Below are 13,031 nucleotides of genomic sequence, written 5' to 3' on the forward strand. Positions count from 1 at the left end.
ATTAAGTTGGATTTAAACTTGGATCTTTTTTCTTACATTTCGACATGTGATCAGAAAGCTAAGGGATTATATATTCTGTATTGTACCAGAAAGTATTTATATCAAACCCACATTTTTAACTCTGTCTTCCTTTTACTTACATTATTTCTAGACCGTGATTGTATTAGCCATTGCATTTTTGTTTCTAATACGACTCCATTATAGTAAATTTGGGAAATAAGGAGCTATAAAAAGAAAATTTAGAAGTCAATCACAATTCAGTACACAAAGATAAATATCACTTATCTTATTTCTAGGGGTTTTTTTTTCCTGCTATTACAAATTATGTAGCAAAAAATATTCTTGGAAACATCCTCAGGTGCAAGAAGTTCTCTAGGGTAGAGCAAGAAGTTCTATGGAACAAAGAGAAGAATTGAATGAATTCTGGTGTTTTGATAGATCTGAGGATACTCAGAAATTTAACTTTCGGGGGATCCCTGGGTGGCTCAACAGTTTGGCTCCTGCCTTTGGCTCAGGGCATGATCCTGGAGTCCTGGGATCAAGTTCCACATCGGGCTCCCTGCATGGAGCCTGCTTCTCCCTCTGCCTGTGTCTCTGCCTCTGTGTCTCCCATGAATAAATAAATAAAATCTTTTTTAAAAAAAAAGAAAGAAATTTATCTTTCGTAGATAATTCTGAATTCTCATGTGGCTGAAATCACTTATATTTTTTACAAGCAATTTAAGAGTTGTTACTCCTAAACCTCACCAACACTTGGTTTTTTAGACTTATAATTTTTTTGACAGTCTGAGAGATATTATTTAAAATATTTGCTTTTAAAAGTTATTAGTGAGTTTGGGGCACCTGGGTGACTCAGTTGGTTAAGTGCCTGGCTCTTGGTTTTGGCTCAGTTCATAGTCTCAGGATGGTCAGTATGAGCCATGGCATTGCACTGGGCATGGAGCCTGCTTAAGATTCTCGCTCTCTCCCTGCCGCTCCCCCTTACCTCTATCTCTTAAAAAAAAATTATTTGTGATTTTTTTCATGTTTAATTGTGTGTTTTACTTTATGATTTGAAACTTTACAGCCTTTGTGCATTTGGGTTTTTTTTTTTTGGGGGGGGGGTGTGAAGGGTATCCAGCCTCTAAGATGAGCTCTGCTTCTAAATTTCATGCCTTTACATGGTCTCCTTTGACATTGTTACAGGATTTTCTCTGTGTGATTGATAGAATGTAGCAAAAGTGATTGTATATGATCTCCAAGGCTAGGTCATAAAGCACAGTTTTATGCCTTTCCTTCTTTTTAAGATCACTCTCTTTAGGGGAAGCCAGCTGTCATGTTCTAAGAACACTTAAGCAGTCCTGCAGAAAGTCTCACAGGGTAAGGCACTGAGGCCTTCAGTCAATAGTCATGTGAATGGGGGCTTCTGGGTGGCTTAGTTGGTTAAGCATCTGCCTTCGGTTCAGGTCATGATTCCAGGGTCCTGGCATCAAGCCCCCATCGGGCTCCCTGCTCCATGGGGGGCCTGATTTTTCCCTCTCCCTCTGCCAGCTGCTGCCTCTGCTTGTGTGCACTCTCTCTCTCCCTCTGTCAAATAAATAAATAAAATCTTAAAAAAAAAAAAAAAAAGTCATGTGAATGAGCCATCTTGGAAATCAATCCTCAGTCCCAGGGAAGGCTCCAAATGATAACAGCTTCTACCAACATTTTGACTGCAACCTCAGGAGAGAACTTGGGGCAAAATCATCTGGCTAATTCCTGACCCACAGAAACAGTGACATTGGGGCGCCTGGGTGGCTTATTTGGTTAAGTGTCTGCCTTCAGCTCAGGTCATGATCCCAGGGTCCTATGATCGAGCCCCTCATCGGTCTCCCTGCTTGGCATGGAGCCGGCTTCTCCCTGTCCCTCCACTCCTCCCGCCCTCCCTGCTCCCACATGCTGTCTTTCCTGCTCTCTCTCTCTCTCTCAAATAAAAAAATAAAATAAAATAAAACCCTAAAAAAATAAAAAAGAAACTGTGACATTATAAAGACTTATTGTTTAAGCAGTTCAGTTTGGAATAATTAGCAACAGATAACTAATACAATAGGATTTATAAAAGCTTCTTATATAAATGATATATAAAAATAATAAAACCTTATTAATGGCATCAAAATTTATTATATTTATTTATTATACACTTATATGGTATAAAATTTTTTTCTAATTCGAATTGAACTTTTTATAAAAGATTTTATTTATTTATTGACTGGGAGAGAGAGCACAAGCAGGTGGAGCAGCAGGCAGAAGGAGAGGGAGGACCAGACTCCCTGCTGAGATGGGAGCCAGACCTGGGATCTATCCCAGGATCCTGGGATCACGCACCCCTGAATTGCACTCTTTGTTATATGACATGTCCCTTGTCTTTTAAAGTGAGTTTTTCTCTGGAATCCTACCAGGGCTGATTTTTTATATATTAGACTACATTTTTTTTTCTTTTTTCCCCTAATACATCTTTACTGGACCTTAAAATCACAAACTTTTGTTGATTTTTGTTATTGCAGTTAGCAGCGCATGATTAGATCATTTGAACCTGGTTTCAGATTATTTCTCTTATCGTTTGGGCATTTAACCTGTTCTAATCTATTTTGAACAAATGTGTTTTATTTGAGGTTTACATTTTGATTTATGCTTTCCATTTATGCTTCTTTGTTGATTCATTTCTTTTACTGAAATATATCCTACACATCTTTATAAAAAATTGTACTTCAAAGATGTGTTTGTAAAGTAACACTAGAACCAACATATCTTTAATTATCAAAATTAAGAAAACACAAGGTCAAATTTAAAATGTTCTTTAAATGTTCTTTAAAATGTGCATCACAGCATAATAGTGGGACATAAAACCAATTTAGTGCAATGTGTTTCAATCTTTTTAGCTATGGCCTACCTTAAGAACTCATTTTATTTTACACTCAAATGTATATGTACATCAAGATGTTGGACATACGTTTGTGCTGGAGAGTAATGAAAAATGCATGTGATACTGTGGATTAGAGTCAGAGAACAATTTGAAAAATATTGGTTTAGTCTATTTAGCTTTTCTCTATAAAAAAAGTAGCATGCCTTAGTCTTGTCACCTTTCCCCTACCCACTTCCTAATTTTTATTACGAATAACATTGATTTTATATATATATATAAATTGAATAAATAAATCTATTTATTTATTTTAATTTTGCTATTCAATAAATAAATCTATTCATATATATATGTTTATTTGTACATCTTTCATTTTTTCATATATATATATATATATATATATATATATAGAGAGAGAGAGAGAGAGAGAGAGAGAGACTATATAGAGAGAGACTGTTTTCCCTGTGCTGTACCTCTCATTCCCTTGACTTGCTCATTCCATACTTGAAAGGCAGTACCTCCCACTCCTCTTCACCCATTTTACCCATCGTTTCCCCTCCCCACATCATGGCAACTACCAACTTGTTCTTTGTATTTATGGGTCTGTTTCTAGTTTTTTGTTCATTTGTTTGTTTGTGTTTTAGATTCTGCATATAAGTGAAATCAGATAGTATTTGTCTTTCTCTGTCTGACTCATTTAACTTAGCATAACATCCTCCAGGTCCATTCATGTCGTTGCACATGGCAAGATCTCATTCTTTTTTATGGCTGAGTAATATTCTATTGTGTGTGTGTGTGTGTGTGTGTGTGTGTGTGTGTGTGTATCCCATGTCTTCTTTATCCATTCATCAATGGATGGACACCTAGACTGCTTCCATATCTTGGCTATTGTAAACAAAGCTGCAATCAATATAAGGTTGTATGTATCTTTTCAAATTAGTGTTTTTGTTTTCTTTGGGTAAATATCTAGTAGTGGAATTACTGCATCATATGGTATTTATATATATAAATATTTTTTTGAGGAAACTCCATACTGTTTTTCACAGTGGCTGTACTAATTTACATTCATACCAACAGTGCACAAGTGTCTTTTTTTCTCCATGTCCTCACCAAAGCTTGTTATTTCTTGTCTTTTTGATTCTAGTCATTCTTACAGGTACAAAGTGATATCTCATTGTGGTTTTGATTTGCATTTCCCTGATAATTAGGGATGTTGAACATCTTTTCATGTGTCTGTTGGCCATTTGTATGTTTTCTTTGGAAAAATGTCTATTCAGGTCCTCTGCCCATTTTTAACCAGATTATTTGTGTGGTTCTTGTGATGTTGAGTTGTATAAGTTCTTTATATATTTTGGATAATAACCCCTTATCTGATAAATCATTTGCAAATATCTTTTCTGACTTTGTAGATCACCTTTTCATTTTGTTGATGGTTACTTTCATTCTGCAAAAGCTTTTTTATTAGTATAGTCCAATAGTTTATTTTTGCCTTTGTTTCTATTGTGTGAGGAGATATGTCTAGAAAAATGTTGCTAAGGCTGATGTCAAGGAGATTATTGCCTTTGTTTTCTTCTAGGATTTTTATGTTTTTTTTTTTTACATTTAGGTCTTTAATCCATTTTGTGTTTATTTTTTGTGTATAACATGGGATTTTTAGATACAGTGATTATTACTAATACATTATTTGTACATCTTTCATTTTTTCATCTATATTCTATTTATAGCCATATTTATATCAAATGTTTATTCTTGTTATATTTAACTGATTTAAATTCTTACCACCAGTTTTTCCCCTAATGTCTCTGTTATTAAATTTTTAAGTTATATTTGTCTTTAGTTTTGCTATAAAACCTCTCTGAGTAATTTATCTAGAAGGTATTATTTTAATATGATTAAAGCTGGAATCTAAAATAGTATGACTTGAGGAACTGATAAACAGTCCATACTGTCTTGGTTTTTACTAGCACTCATTTCAAAAATGTGTCATTATTTTGAATAGATTAAAATGCTTTTTAAAAACAACTCTTGCTCAACAAATATTTTAGGAATACCAATTATTTGCCAGACATTTTTGTAGGCAAAAAGAATATGACATCTGACTGTAATTGGCCACAAAAATATACGGGATGGGCTCCATGTGCATAATTTAATACAACAATGATGAAGAGGATGATATTATCAACTAAGTCTCATCAAGCATTCACTGTGTGTTTCTGGTGCTATTCTATGTTCTTTAAGTGTATCAAAATCACATAATGTTCAGAAAACCCTAAAATGTAGGTCCTATATTATCCATATTTTAAATTTGATGAAATGGAGACACAGATAGTCAAGTAATTTACTCAAGTTGAGTAGACAAGTAGAAGCAGAGCTGACATTCAGTGTCAGGTAGTCTAGCTCCAGAACCTATATTTTTAATTGATTCTTTTCTTTTTTAATTTTTTATTTTATTTTATTTATGATAGGCACACAGTGAGAGAGAGAGAGGCAGAGACATAGGCAGAGGGAGAAGCAGGCCCCATGCACCGGGAGCCCGTCGTGGGATTCGATCCCGGGTCTCCAGGATCGCGCCCTGGGCCAAAGGCAGGCGCTAAACCGCTGCGCCACCCAGGGATCCCTTAATTGATTCTTAATTCAAGATACTAAGGTTGAGTTTTTGAGTTCTTTTAGAGTTTATTTCTACTAATTTTTAAGTGAATAATTAAAAAAAAAAACCCTTTAACTGGTATCTTTTAATTCCAGTATGGTGGATTGAGCTAACAGAGACTCCCTTACTACAAACATATAGAAATGGTGCATGTAACATGGCCCCCCCCCAAAAAAAAAGTATCTAAACTCAAAAGAAAAAGCTGGAAATTCTCACATGCTAGAAACAAAGAGGGAATTTAAAACCAGGCAAATGCTCAAGTTGGAAGTGTAAAGACCCTGGGGGAGCCTAATATAGGCAGAGTTGAGGTCCTGGGAAGGCTGCCCTTATACCAAAAGATGACAAGAAAAACACCTTCTACCAGCCAATATAAAGCTGTTGGAAGTGTGACTTTTTGGCTCTGAATGGGGAAAAAAGCAGTATTTACCCATGAGCATTTCTAAATTCAGGGCTTCTTCATATGTGGATGCAGATTCCAATTCTTGCAGTACTGGTTTTGTGAGATTAATATAAGTCTGGTACTGAACCAGAGAAAGCCTTAGAACTCTTGGCAGATGCACACACAAAAACCTATTGTAGGGATGCTCCCAGGACACAGAACAAATGGACTATACACAATGAAAGACTCTATAGGAAAGATAAGCTCACAGCAAAAATCACTAACCACATGCTATACAATGTACAATGACCTAGAGGATTAGCCACCCAAGAATTTCAGATAATGGGAAAACATAAAGGGCTATAAACTTATGTTTAAAATAATTTTTAAAAGATGTGAAAGAATACAAATCATAATGAAAATAATAGGTTACTATGAAAAATTCCAAATGGAGTGGAAAAAATGACAAAACTTGATTAAATAAATATATACGGATGAATTTTATGGTATGTAAATTATATCTCAGTAGAGCTATTATTAAAAGACTTTGATAAAATTGGAAAACAATGCTGAATGTTAAATCATTATGTCTGAAGAGCATGTTAGGCATAACTGAAGAGATTCAATACAATGTGAGATTTATATGAAGAAAGTAACCAATATGGGTCACAAAGAGAAAAGAAAAAAATATAAAAGAGAGTTTAAAAGACATAGAGAATGCATCGGATCATTTTGCAAGCACTAGTAATTGGGCACCAGCTACATCTCTAACATTTCTCTAAATGCTGGGAAATGTAACTGAAGGAGGAGAGGGATACTTGTCCTCAATGGAATATATATTTTATAGGGAAAATGAGAGAGATGGTAAAGAACTTTGGTAACTAAAATCCACAGCATTTCAGATATTGGTAACTGTCCTGGGATAGGGCAGATATATGATAGCAAGTGTAGATGAAGAGCCAGTATGGTATGGTTGTGCAAATTTAGTAGAGTAGTCAAGATCTTCACTGAGAACTCTTACTGGAGCAGACATCTGGGATGAGAAATCAGTGATGCACACACCTTGGGAAAGAGGTTTCTAGGCTAAGGGAAAGGGTTGGGAACACCCTTGGCATGATAGAGGAGCAAGAAGGAAGTCCGGTTGGTAGTGGACTGGGGGGCAGAGCAGAGGGACAAGAAGCTACAGAGGTAAACAGGGCTGGGAAATGGGGATGTTTTTGGGCCTTTTGGGACTGTAAGGACTTCTGCTTGTATCTGGAGTGAAATGGGAAGCCGTTGGAGGCTTTCGACTACGTGTTAAATCATCTGAAAAATATTTTTACCAGGACTCTTCTTGGTGCTGTTTTGAGAATAAACGATGGGGAGAAAATGGAGAAATAAATCAGTGAGGAAACTTGCAAAAACTTAAGAAACATATGATGATATTTTGGACCAGGATGTAACAGCAGAAATAAAGACAAATAACCAGATCTTGGGCATATTTTTGAGTAGAGCCAAAATTTCTTACAAGTTTGATGTGAATATTAGAGAAAGAGAAGTAGAATGTTTCTGTCTAATGCAAAGCCAATAGGAGTCCTAGAAGGAGAGACTAGAGAGAATGAGGAGAGATTTTGACTCAGAATTTTCCAGTATGGATGACAGAAATATTAATTCTCAGATTCATAAAATAGTTACAAGTTTTTGTGTTTCATGTGTGGTAGAGGAGAAAGAATGTTTGACATCCCAAAAGTCAGGCTGGGATCTTGCAGTTCAGGCATGAAAAAAACTTGATCCAGATTTTCTCAGAGATGATAGCAATTCTACAAATTTTGCTGACATTACCATTAATAGGTAGTGGAACTACTCAAAAAGATTTTCTAATTTATAAATAATAAAAATACATTTTAATCAACCATGCTAGAGAAATGGCAAAATTATTACTCTATCACCACCATCAAAGTTATTACAAAATTATTGTCATGTAATTATGTGATCAAAGAGCATGTAGCCAAAAAATAAAGTTTAGATAAAGCATAAATATACTATCGAGATGTGTAATGAAGGTATTTAAGAAAAATATTATGCTTTCTGGATTTTTTCATATCTTTGGCACTTAGAATTTTTTTCAAAGTTTTTAACTTATTGTGATTTCTTTCTGCATTCGAACTCATATTTAATAATGTAAAATAAATATCTACGTTGTACTTAATTCTAAATTTGTAAAAAGCATTGAGCCTGGCACATTGAAAACACCAACTAATACTGATGCTGCCATTGCAACATCATCAGAAGTCAATTTCCCAAAATATAACAATCTGTGAAATGGAGGTTTCTGTTATAAATTTAAGTGTTAGAAACAAGTGGTTCCTCTTAAAAGGTGGATTATACTACTTGTTCAGTTGTATAGAAACTACCTAATTACTTGGCAATAATGTAGAAGGGATTTCAGTATCATATAGGAGGTTGGAATAACTTACCTTTCACTTCACTTCCAAAAACCACAATGTCATGATGGGCTTTCCAACTATACCTTGTGCTCTTGGTCTGGAGAAATTATTACCAGAATCAGGTTTGGAGTTCTGAGTGTTGGAAACGATGAGAGAAGTCATGTCTCCTCACAGGGATCTCTGTGTGCAGGCATGGAAGGGCAGTTTTCGGGTGGGTTTAAATTATCTCATGAGGAGATTGAAAACGCCTGGTTTAAGCTTTGTTTAAAACTCTGCCAAGGGCACACCTCAGGTCTTAGAACTGGTTTGATCATTCCTTAAATGGCATTCTGTGGCCATATTTAATTTTTTTCAGCTAAATATCCATGGGACAAATTAGGGACCAATTTGGATATATTAATAAATCACAGCCCTCTGTGATGTGCACAGAGAACTCGCCATGAGCCTGAACCTTATGGTTTTCATGTAACTGTTCTTTTTTTCTTCCTTGCCTAGATACATGCCACCAAGAGAAATGCTTTTCTCCATGATAATGAATTTCTTTCATTCCACAGACAGTTTGATCAGAAATTAAAGTTAAATTTAAATTCAAAGAAAAAAAAAAGGAGTGATATTTAACTTTGGAAGGATACATTTGCCTTTCAGCAGTCTGCAAAATGGTAAAGGAACATTGCCTCATTTGCTATTCCAGAGAGTGTTGCTCCTCAGCAGTAGGTTGGACACTGCTTGGTTTTTATAAACTTGGGTAATTTGTTTTCTTTTTTTGGCCTCTGCTGTGTTTCTTCTTTGATTGTTATGAATTCTACATGACTCCTATCTGAAACCTGGCTGTGATGAAAAGTATGTGTGTGTGTACATGTGCGCGCACATGTTTGAAGTCTTTCATACTAGAACCTACAAGAAACATAAATAGGGGAGAAACCTGGAAATATCTCACCACAGAAGTGAGATATTGGCAGCCTAGAGATTGTTTTCCATAAACTCTAGTGGAAATAGGGCCTTTTCATCCTAGTGTATATTTCCCACATCTTAAAATAAAAATTCCTCCTTTGTCAGGCTTACTTTATCACTGGCTGTCAGACTGTGTCCACTCAAATCTAGAACAACCCATTGATAAATATATTTTCTGAAGAACCCTGTCAAACTGTATTAAGAAATTCTGACTGGTAATTTGGCAGAAACCTGATTGGATAACTTTGTTTAATGGGCAGCACTGTGGTTTGCTTTCACCCACTTCAGTTTCCCATACTTGTTATTTTTCTGAAATAACATTTATTCATTCATCAAATTTACTAAGGCATCCAGGCATTCTGATCGTTGAAGATAGGTATGTAAGACCTAATTCCTTCCCTCCGAAAGTTCATCTCAGTGAGACAGATACCTAAACAATTTTTATATATGATGCGCTGGAGGCCAGTAGGCACAGGGTGATGGGGGAACTCACTTTACTTCCTTACAAATTGTAAGGAAGTCATAGAGCCAGTATAGGATCTGGCCCCACATATGTGGGAGTATAGCTTAACATGTGTGAGAGGTATAGCTTAATTTGTTCCTGTAACCAGACAGTTTCTTTAATGTGCCACTCTGTTGGAGAGTGTCAGAAAAATCATTTCAATCTGGGAGTCAAACTCTAAAATTTTCCCTGAATTTTGTTACATCCCAGAGAGTTGATTTCATAGCAAAACATTATGACACAAGGCCCACTGGGTCCTCTTTGTCATGTAGTTATACAGGCCTCCTCTGGGACCCCTATTGTTCCATCCAGGGCTTGGTGTGAGGTACAAAGAAGAGTCCCTAGAGACATCTGTTTACATCTACCTGGCAACTTTCAGTCTGGCCACTAGCGTTGCCACATTCCAGCTACTCTTAGAGGTATGCATGTCATTCTTCTAGACTGTGTTTGAGGTCTAGGCAAGTCTCTGAGGTTCTCTAAGTCCTATCTATAAGAACTTTTCTAGGCATCATGGAGTTATCCTACTTTCCATCTATTCAGTTCTTTACAGCACATGCCACCTCCGGAGCTGGTCTTGAGCTCCTCCCCCTGGGACACACAAAACCATGACTCCCTTTTCATTTCTGACATTTTTTCCTTTCAGTAGTCCTTGAGACTAAAGGCTAGGTCAAGCTGATTTGTTTATATATATAAAAATATTTTATATCTTTACATACTATTTATATATACATATATAAAATTATTTATATATTATTTATAAATGTATATATATTTTTATATGTACCTTTTCAAGTGCCTAAGCTTTTAATGCATAAAAATCAAAGAAGAGGCTCCCTCCTCTCTCTCCTTCTCCCCTTCTCTGTTCTTGGGACTGTCACAGTCATTTCCTAAGTCCTTGAAAACAGCTTGACAGCTGGAATGGTGAAACAGGCCAAATGGAAAAAAAAAAAAGAAATAGAAATCAGGAAAAATAGTTATTTTAAAAATTATTATATTACTGCAGCATTTATTTTTAGTAGAATATCATTTTAAACACATGGAGTTAGAAATCATTTCAAGAGACCAATTATTATAGCCTCTTGCCAAATGCTGGGATCATCTCTACGTACAAGCAATGGTCTGTGGTGAGAGTTTACTGTGCTTTCTTGACTGAAGTTTTAATATGTTGGGATTGAAGCTTTCCTATTCTTGATAATTTAGTGCAGTCTTGCACATTGCTGCCCGATTAAACATTACATAAATGTCATCATGTAATTCCTGTTTTAAAATGCTCCTTGGAACTTATACTTTTTCAGAATATCTTAGTTGGATAAGTACAAACATTTAAAATTGGTTCTCTAGTTTTTTACCTTTTCTCCTTTAACCATTATAAATTCTGTTATTAGAGTAAGCTATCTATTCTCCCTCTGGCATTCAAGGATTCCCGTGAAGCCCTCCATGTTTTAGTCCCTGTGCAGTAAAGAATTAACTAAGGAGCTCTGAGTTTCTCAAATCTGTACATACTAAAGAAAGGACTGGCACTTGACAGTGTCTTGAAGATAACCCCTAAGTCCTTAGATTATCCTGCCTGACAAGAGTGTTTTTATGTATCTGCGGATCTTGCACAGATAGTGTGTGCTAAGAGTGTGATTTATGGTGGGTGCTTTAGGCCATGCTCTCTATCTCTGGAGAGGCTGAAAACTGGGTATTAAGGTCATCAGAAAGGTGCCGTAGGCCTATGTGACTGACCCTCAATAAAAACGATGGATATCAGAGATCCCTGGGTGGCTCAGCGGTTTGGCGCCTACCTTTGGCCCAGGGTGTGATCCTGGAGTCCCGGGATCAAGTCCCAAGTCAGGCTCCCTGCATGGAGCCTGCTTCTCCCTCTGCCTGTGTCTCTGCCTCTCTCTCTGTCTCTGTCGCTCATGAATAAATAAATAAAATCTTTATATTAAAAAAAAAACATGGATATCAGAGCATGAGTGAGCTTCCCTGGTTGGTCATACTCCATACCTGTTGTCACACATTGCTACTGGCAGAATTAAGTGCTGTCCCTAGGACTCCATTGGGAGAGGACAATGGGAAGTTTGTACCTTGTCTCTCCTGGACTCTGCCCCATGTACTTGCTAAGATTTGCTGATTTTAGTCTGTATCCTTTTGTTGAAATAAACAGAAATCATGAGTTAAACCAACTTTTCTGAGTTCTTCTAAGCAAACTACTGAAACTGAAAGTGGCTTGGGGATTCCTGAGACATTCCCCACCTGTCTTTCTAGCCTTGACTCTCACCCCTTGTTCTAGGTACTGAACTTTTCAGCCAAATATAATAACAGTTTACCTTTTGGCATGCTGGTTCTGAGCCCAAGTATTTGTTTATTCTATTTCTTTTCCATAGAATCCACCTAATGCTTGTCATTCAATGAGTGAAGGCAGAAGAATTGCCAGGTGGTCTAGCTCAAATCCTAGGTTGCTCTATATTCTTAGACTTTTGAATTCTGGTAGATTCTCTCATGGCCCTGCTAGTATTCAGTATTCAGTTTAAATATTAATTTAAGGTGTTCTAGTCAAGCTTCCAAACCTCTACCAATTTCTCTTTAATGTTTTGAATTCAAAGTCTCTTCTTCCTTTCCTTTTGTACAGCTTAAATGAATGTGAATTCTGTCCAAGTAGCCTCCATTACTTCAGATTAGCAAATGGCATTCTTCTGACACCATGAAGGATTTTGTCATCCTCATCTCAGATCCATACACATAACAACTATTTTTAAAAGCCAGAAGTTTTAGACGGTTGGAAGAGGAGGGAAAAAGTCTCAGATCTAGCAACATCTCTGGCTATGCAAATCTGAATTCTGCACATGCTATTCCCCTGGGCAACAAAATACAGGCATACATCTCTGCATAGATTTTTTTTTCTGGTAAATAGAATCTTAAGTATTCCCTATACAACTATGAATAATTGAGTGTTGAAAATTTTTATGCTTTATTAAAATGTATCTTCATAGGAAAGATGTACAATTTTCTCTTACAGGAAATCCCAATTGTTGGTAATGAGATATAATAACAACATATCAAAGGCAAGCATGTAAATAATTTGCATTTCTAAGTAGCAGAACCTGAAAATGTGCAGGTTTACATTGGATATTCTTTAAGATCTTACATAAGGAAATTGCATAAATTATCCATTGCTTTGTAGAAGCAGATGAGCTATGGCACTAGTGCATAAAGGATAAAAGAGTGGTTGGTTGGCCTTTACTGCTGAGGTCTGGGCTAGA

The sequence above is a fragment of the Canis lupus genome, chromosome 21, assembly GCF_011100685.1.
Source record: "Canis lupus familiaris isolate Mischka breed German Shepherd chromosome 21, alternate assembly UU_Cfam_GSD_1.0, whole genome shotgun sequence".
Lineage (NCBI taxonomy): Eukaryota > Metazoa > Chordata > Mammalia > Carnivora > Canidae > Canis > Canis lupus.